The sequence below is a fragment of the Macrotis lagotis genome, chromosome 3 (assembly GCF_037893015.1).
Source record: "Macrotis lagotis isolate mMagLag1 chromosome 3, bilby.v1.9.chrom.fasta, whole genome shotgun sequence".
In the NCBI taxonomy this organism is placed as follows: Eukaryota; Metazoa; Chordata; class Mammalia; order Peramelemorphia; family Peramelidae; genus Macrotis; species Macrotis lagotis.
Window position 1 is genome coordinate 290797533 of NC_133660.1, and position 7908 is coordinate 290805440.

Sequence of the window (7908 nt, forward strand, 5' to 3'; positions counted from 1 at the left end):
CTGTCCCTCTTCAAATGTGTGCCGTGGGGCAGCTGACAGAGCAGTGACCCTGGGGCCAAGAGGTCCTAAGTCCACATCCCCCCCCCCACCCCGAGAGACCAGCAACTATCCAGTCATATGGTTCCAGACACTACCTTACAAAAAAGTAAAAAAGAAAATGTGTTATATCTGATTATCCTCTTCCATCATCCCCCCTCCCCCATCCCCTTTCTTCCAACCCCCTTCTCTTCTTTTTCTTCTGGATTTCTATACCCTATTAGTATATATTTTGTTTCCTCTCTGAGCCATTTATGACGAGAATGAAGCTCCCTCATTCCCCCTCACCTTCCCCTCTTCCATACCAGTGCAAAATCTGTTTCTTGACTCTTTTACATGAAATATCTTAGTCTATCCTACTTCTCTTTTTCCTTTTTTCCCAATCCATTTCCCTTTCACCCATTGACTCCATTTTTACAATATATTATACCTTCAAATTTAGCTCTCTCTTGTGCCTTGTCTATGTATGCTCCTTCTAACTGATCTAATAAATGAGAAGGCTCATGAGTATTATCAGTATCATCTTTCCATGCAGGAATACACACAGTTCATCATCATTAAATCCCTCATAATTTACCCTTCCCATCTACTCTCTCTATGCTTCACCTGAGTTCTATACTTGAAGATAGAACTTTCTGTTCAACTCTGGCTGTTTCAACAGGAACATTTGAAATTCCCCTGTTTATTGAATGTCCAACTTTTCCCTTGTAAGAAGATGTTCAGTTTTGCTGGGTAGTTGATTCTCTGTGGCATTCCAAGCTGTTTTGCCTTATGGGATATTATATTCCAAGCCCTATAAGCCCTTAATGTAGATGCTGCTAAATCCTGTGTAATCCTAACTGTAGTTTCACAATATTTGAATTATTTCCTTTTAGCTGCTTCTAATATTTTCCCTTTGACTTGGGAGTTCTGGAACTTGGCATATTCCTGGGGATTGTTTTTTTGGATCTCTTTTTTTTTTAAATTTGTATTTCTTTTATTAGTGATTTGGAGAATTTTTTTAATTTAAAATTTATTTTTTTATTAAAGATATTATTTTAGTTTTACATTTTCCCCCCAATCTTGCTTTCCTCCCTGCCCCCCCCCCCAGAATGCACTCTGTCAGTCTTTACTTTGTTTTTTTGGATCTCTTTCAGGAGGAGATTGGTGGATTCTCTCAATTTCTATTTTGCCCTCTGCTTCTAGAATATCAGGGTAATTTTCCTGTAGAAATTCTTTAAAAATGAAGTCAAGGGTCTTTTCCTGATCATGACTTTCAGGTAGCCCAATAATTTTAAAATGATCTCTTTTGGATTTGTTATCCAGGTCAGTTGTTTTCCAATGAGATATTTCATGTTTTCTTCTAGTTTTTCATTCTTTTGATATTGTTTTATTGTATCTTGATGCCTTGCAAAGTCATCAGCTTCCTTTTAGCTCCATTTTATATTTGAAGGAGTTGTTTTCTTCAGAGAACTTTCTATCCCCCTTTCCATCTGGCCAGTTCTGCTTTTTAAGGTATTCTTCTCCTCATTAATTTTCTGAACTGCTCTTTCCATTTGACCCAAACTGTTTTTTTAAAGTTTTTTTTTGCAAGGAAAATGGTGTTCAGTGGCTTGCCCAAGCTAGGTAATTATTAAGTGTCTGAGGCTGGATTTGAACCCAGGTATTCCTGACTCCAGGACTGGTGCTCTATCCACTGTGCCACCTAGCCACCCCAAACTGTTTTTTTAATATGTTGTTTTCTTCAGCATTTTTTGGATCTCCTTCACCAAGCCACTCACTTGGTTTTCATCTTTTTTCCTGCATCTCTCTCATTTCTCTTTCCAATTTTTCCTCTGCCTCTCTTACTTGATTTTCCAAATCTTTTTTTTGAGCTCTTCCATAGTTTGAGCCCAACTCCTATTTTTCTTGGATGCTTTGATTGCAGAAGCTGGGACTTTCTCATCTTGTGAGTGTGTGTTTTGATCCTCCATGGGACCAAAGTAATTGTCTATGGTCAGGTTCCTTTTTTTCTGGCTACTCATTTCCCCACCCTGAGCCCTGGTTTTGGGATGCTTCCCCGAGCTTTTGAATATTATTGGGACACCTCCTGTAAGGACCTCAGTTCCTTAAAGGTCTTGAGAGAGGCTCTGACTGCTCTCCTGGCCTGTGGTCTGGTCTATGGATGACCACAATCACACCCCTCTGCCCTGGAGCTGTGAGGAAGGTACCTGCTCTATGGCAGTGAGGAGTCCCAGACTGCGACCAGGGTCTGAATGTAGATAAAGCACCAGTGTCCTGTCCCAGGGACAGAGGAGAGACCTTGACAATCTCCTTCCACCCCTTTATCTTCTGTGGGCTGAGCGCTCTGGAAGTAGCTGCTAGGTGGCTCCCTGCTGGGTGGCTCTGTATCCCCCAACTCTTTATGTCTACAATTTAAACATTTTTATAAATTCTTATTTAAATTAATTAATTAAATTTAAATTATTCTAAATAATTCTAGTCTTACAATTCTCATCATTCTGTTTTTGGAAGGGGAAGCTTTTCATTTGTTGTCATTTTGAACTTGACAAACAACACCACGCACAATTATTTCATCAAAGGGGATTGTATATGAAACTACAGTTTGCTTTTTAAAAAATTATATAAGTGCATCACATTAGTTTCAAAACTCTTGTCTGTGTTCTGAACTTTCCTCTGTTCTGTTGTGTTCATTAAAAATGAAAGGATTCAATGACCCTATTTCCTTTTATTTCTTCTCTTTGGTATCACAATTTCCAGTCTCCCTTTCTCTCCAAAATGTCCTATGCTCTAAGTTCAAAACAAGGGAAAACAAACTTGCAACAAGCAAGCATAGTTTCCCTAGGATGAGTTAAATATATTTTCCTATCAAATGTTTTGGTGTGTCTCTGTATTTGATCTATCTTCTTTTGCTCAGTGCTGTTAATGGTGAAGTTTATGTGGTGGCTATTCTTCTGATCTCTTCCATTCTCCTTTTTCTCATTAGAAATAATAGGTACATCTCCTTCTTGCTTTTTTTCCCTAAGGAATTCTTTTTTATCTCCTTTTCCTCTCCAAGATGATTGAGACAGAAATGATCTCTCTCCAAATCTTTTTGTCTTAGATTTCTCCACGATCTAAGATACTAAGTTTTTGAAGGATCACTTGTTTCTTTTTTCCCTCTTAGAATGGAAATACTTCATTCCTTAGTTTACTTGTCTATGGAAAAAGGATGGATTTATTATCAAATAAGAGACAGAGAGCATTATGGAATATAGATTGGATAATTTTGAATACATTAAATGAAAAATGTTACTTCTATCATGGTAATAGAGGGCAGTGGTTAGATAACACATGTGGACCCCTTAACCCCATGGTAATAATAGAAAGCAGAAAAAGGGAGGAGGAGTTATGTTGAGTTTACTGTGCTCAGCACTGGACTTGATCCCAGACATCTTGAGATCATATCAGCGCTGATTGGACTAGAGTCCTGGACAGGCAAGGCAAGACTGGTCATCTACTGGTCATATTCTCTTCAATATGTTTTCATTTGGCTTACATTAATCTTAGTTTACATTATTCATGGTTTTCACTGACAGACTATTATTATTATTATTATTATTATTATTATTATTAGTAGTAGTAGTAGTAGTATGGCTTTCACCAATATAAACCTGACATTCCATCCCTGAAAGTAGGGTATACATTCTTCCTGAATATCTTCTGCAAAATTCCTGGGGTTTAGGGCCTTCTACTATAGCCAGAAGGTATGGTCTCATTTATAAGCATAATCTGCCAAGGCAATACAGAGAACAATAGCAAAGGAGGAAAGCATCAAAACAGAGAAGAATAGATAATAAGATGGTACTCCAGGACACTGTTAAAGATCAGAGAGAGTTGGTAATTATATCAGTGTACAACATTTATCTCATGGCAATACCCACAGCTTACATAGCACCATTCTTTTCAACACATGGGAGAACAATGATAGGGCACATTGTGCATGTACCCATGTCTTTTTATCGATCAGTTGATCAGATTGTAGAAATTTGCTGTAGCTGGGAAATGAATATAACAGTATCACACTGGTCCTTGACGACTCAACACTTATTCAGCAGGTCACAACTGACAACCAACCATACGGAAACAATTTTACCTCATAGTCAGATTCAGGAATATCCAGGTGCAAACACAGTGGGAAACCTGAACCAGAAGGGTATTACTTTAGGTTAGGCCAAAGGTCATCCTCAAGTTTTTCTTCCAAATACAGACCTCCTGTAACAGTTTAGGGTCTCATTCCCTCTGAATAACCTGTGGCATTTCTCTGAATGATGTTTTATTGATTACAATGACAATCATACCTGAATTCAAATTTGAAAATGAAATCAGTGACAGTCCCAAGTACTTTTTACCTCAAATAGCAAATTTCACAAATTACTGCTTAGAGCTTGATACAATTATTTTTCACATCATGGAATTGCAATGAGCAATTTCCAGGACTCACACACATATGAGAGATATCACCTAACATTTTTCATTTGTTTTTCTCTTCTCAAGTTTAAATTTGTCCTGGTGTCAAAATCAATCATTAAAAATCATTTCTACATTATGAATCAACTTGTAAATCCTCAGGAAGTGAAGTTCATTGTTTACGAATTCCATAATCCAAATTAGTTCATTTCCTAGGGTGGATGATCTTGCTCATGCAAATGGTTTCAAGGAACCTGGCAAGTTAATAAAATAAGGGGAAATGACAGTCTCAGAGAAGGGACTAATCCTGCTGTCCAGACAGCCCATCCTGCTATGAGCAGCTCCTTTTGGCACCTTCCTTCTCTCCCTTTTCCAAACACAATAATCAATTTCCAGTCTTAGGTTTTAGTATTATGACAATCATATTTAACCACTTATACTCTCATAAGTGATAACCACATAGTTTCAAGTTCATATTAACTTCAGGCAAAGATGGAAATATCCAGTTCCTTAAATGGTAATTACAAAACACTATAAAACATATGACCTTTGTATTGGACTTTAAAGGATGAATAAGAATTACAGAGAGGAAGAGGCAGAAGTTGTTCATTTTGAGAAGAGGGATAGAGGTATGAGGGTATAGTTCAGAAGAGCAGAAAACAGTTTAATTAAACCACAAAATTTAAGTAATCAAAAATTTTGGGGAGCATATTTATATATGTCTTTATCAAGCATTTAAGCTCATACTGTGTACCAGACACTGCTTCCTATTATGTATTAGGGTTTTATCACAAAGTGATGAGAAAAATCCATACCCTTGAGAATAATATTAAAGAAATGACAGGAGCAGAGATAAATAAATGCAAATTTTATACAAGTAATTTTTTTGATGAGGCGTGAGTTATAATAAGTAAATAGTCTTGTAGCTGTTGAAGGAGGGTAGGGATTGTGCAAGACAGAGATGAGGAAGAAGTCTGTTTCAGGCATGGAAATGTGTAAAAACAGATATGGGAGAGGAAATATTATAGAGCTTTTGTTGCTTTATTTTTTTTAGAAAGATTTTATTTATTTTGAGTTTTACAATTCCCCCCCCCCCATTCTTGCTCCCCCCCCCCCCCAGAAGGCAGTCTGTTAATGGATGATGAATTTTTTGATTAGTCAAAAATCCTCTTCTAGGATTCTTGGGACAAGGAATCTTCAGCTAAACTTACTTTCCATTTCATTTTTTTTTTTTTTTCAAAGGCAGATAGGGTTAAGTGGCTTGCCCAAGGCCACACAGCTAGGTAATTATTAAGTGGCTGAGGTCGGATTTGAACTCAGGTACTCCTGACTCCAGGACCAGTGCTCTATCTACTGCGCCACCTAGCGGCCCCTTTTCCATTTCATTCTACTTCTATATCTCATAAATTATTCAGTGCGATATCTTTTCATTTCTACCCTTACAAAATTGCTCATATACATCTTCTCTCTACTCACCTAACTACTATCCTAATTTAGGCAACAGGAGAAGACTAGTACTTACATAATTTCAAGTCTTTTTAGTAGGTCCTAATTGTTACAACTGTGATCTCAAAATTCTCTTTTATATTGGGTCCCTCAGAAGAAGTTTGATACAATGAAATTTGATTTTCTTTCTTAGTTTCCCATTAGCACAGAACTAATTCCCTTTCAGAATACACAAATCATCTGTGAATTATTTTCATGGTTGACTTCATCTCCTGGTTTCTCAAAGTGTAAATGTTACATTTTCAAGAGAAGTGAGATGACAATGAAGGTGACAGAGATGCCTTTTTTTCAGAGGGAAGGGCAGTGAAAGGCCTGGCATATACACAGGTGCAGGGAATAAAATGCAGGGTGACCATAGTGATGTAGGAGAAGGTAGAGATGGCTTTCTTCCTACCCTCTTCTACAGTGATGATGGTATAAGACCCAATGAATAGAAAGAACCAAAATGTGGTGACTAGACCATTATTGGGGATCATTAGGAGCTTCAGATCAAAGATATCAGTGCTGGCAAGTTTGGGGACTTTGGGGACATGACAGTAGGAGCTATCAATGATATTAGGCCCAGAGAAGGGTGTGGGAACAACAGAGAGATCTATATACTGGAGTGTATGAAACTCCCCACCCAGGAGGCCACCAAAAAGACCTTGGCACCTTCCTTTACTCATGAGGGTCACATAATGAATGGTCTTTGAGATGACCAAATAATGATGAAAAACCATCACAGAGACCATAAAAATATCAATTCCACTAAGGAAGTGGAAGAAAAATATTTGTGTCATACAGTCATTGAAAGAGATGGTCTTTCAATTAGAAGATCCAGCAAAACATTTGAGTAGTTATGGAGGAGAAGCAAGTGTCTACAATGGATAGATTTCAGAGTCGGAAGTATATAGGAATATGAAGGGGTGACTCACAGGTCACAGTGATCAAGGTAAGGAGATTTCCTTGTAGAGTTGTTATATACACCAGATATAGGGGAAAAAATATGCTATTCAGGCCTACAGACTGGATAAGGCCCATACAAACTCCTTCAACTTGTTGTGATTCTCCAGCTCTATTACCTCATATTTCCACTTCTTTGACCACCTTGGGAAAAAAAAAATATGATGTTATAACTTGGGAGAATGGGACCCAACCAGACTGGTGACAGAAATTTGCAGGGCATTAAGAGCCCCTTTAAAGTCCTCCTCTCAATTTTGTGACCTTGCCATTTCCTTGTGTAAACAAACAATTTTAAGGTACTCTCTTCTCTATCCCCATCAGCTATTTTTATTTATGGAATCTTTTATCTATTTATGAAGTCAGAGGCCAATGACCAGATACTTATTGGTTCTTGTCACTTTCCCTATTCCTTAATCCTGAGATGAGAATGGAAATACGACTATAAGATGCCATGCCAGTTATGGAGGGATGACCTCCTGTGCTATGGAGGAGTAAATAGACCCAGGAATGCTTGAGGAAGAAGAGGACTCTTGTTTAGCAGATCCTGGGTGTGCTGATGTCGAGTCTACTCATAATTTGGGAAGGGAATAAGTATCCTGTCAGGCACTCTGCTTCATGAATTTTATTTTGTTTAATCTTAATAATAACCCTGTGAGAGAAGGGTGGCTTTTTAAAAAAATTAATTTTGTTAAATATTTTCTCATTATATTTAAAATGCTAATCTAAACATTGATTTATAAAATGGAGTTCCAAATTTTCTCCTTCCTTCCTGTGGCTTCCCTATCCCTTGAGAAGGCAAACAATATGCATTCAAATTAAACAATTGAAGTCATATAAAACATATTTCCATATTAACCGTATCATAGAACAAAACACAGGCACCCAAATAGTAAAAAGAAAATGAAAAAGTATACGTACTCTTATTATCCCTACTTTATAGTTGATGAAACTGAGACAAACAGAAGTTAAGTGACAAAGTTAAGTATCAAACGACTA

At 37.4% G+C, this 7908-nt stretch overlaps 1 long non-coding RNA gene and 1 pseudogene across 1 annotated transcript in view; one reads left to right on the top strand and one right to left on the bottom strand.

Moving 5' to 3' along the window:
* Positions 1-7908, top strand: part of LOC141518990 (uncharacterized) — a 61744-nt gene that overhangs the window by 6731 nt on the left and 47105 nt on the right. The window lies entirely within an intron of this gene.
* LOC141517182 (olfactory receptor 4D9-like) lies at positions 6213-6990 on the bottom strand (annotated as a pseudogene).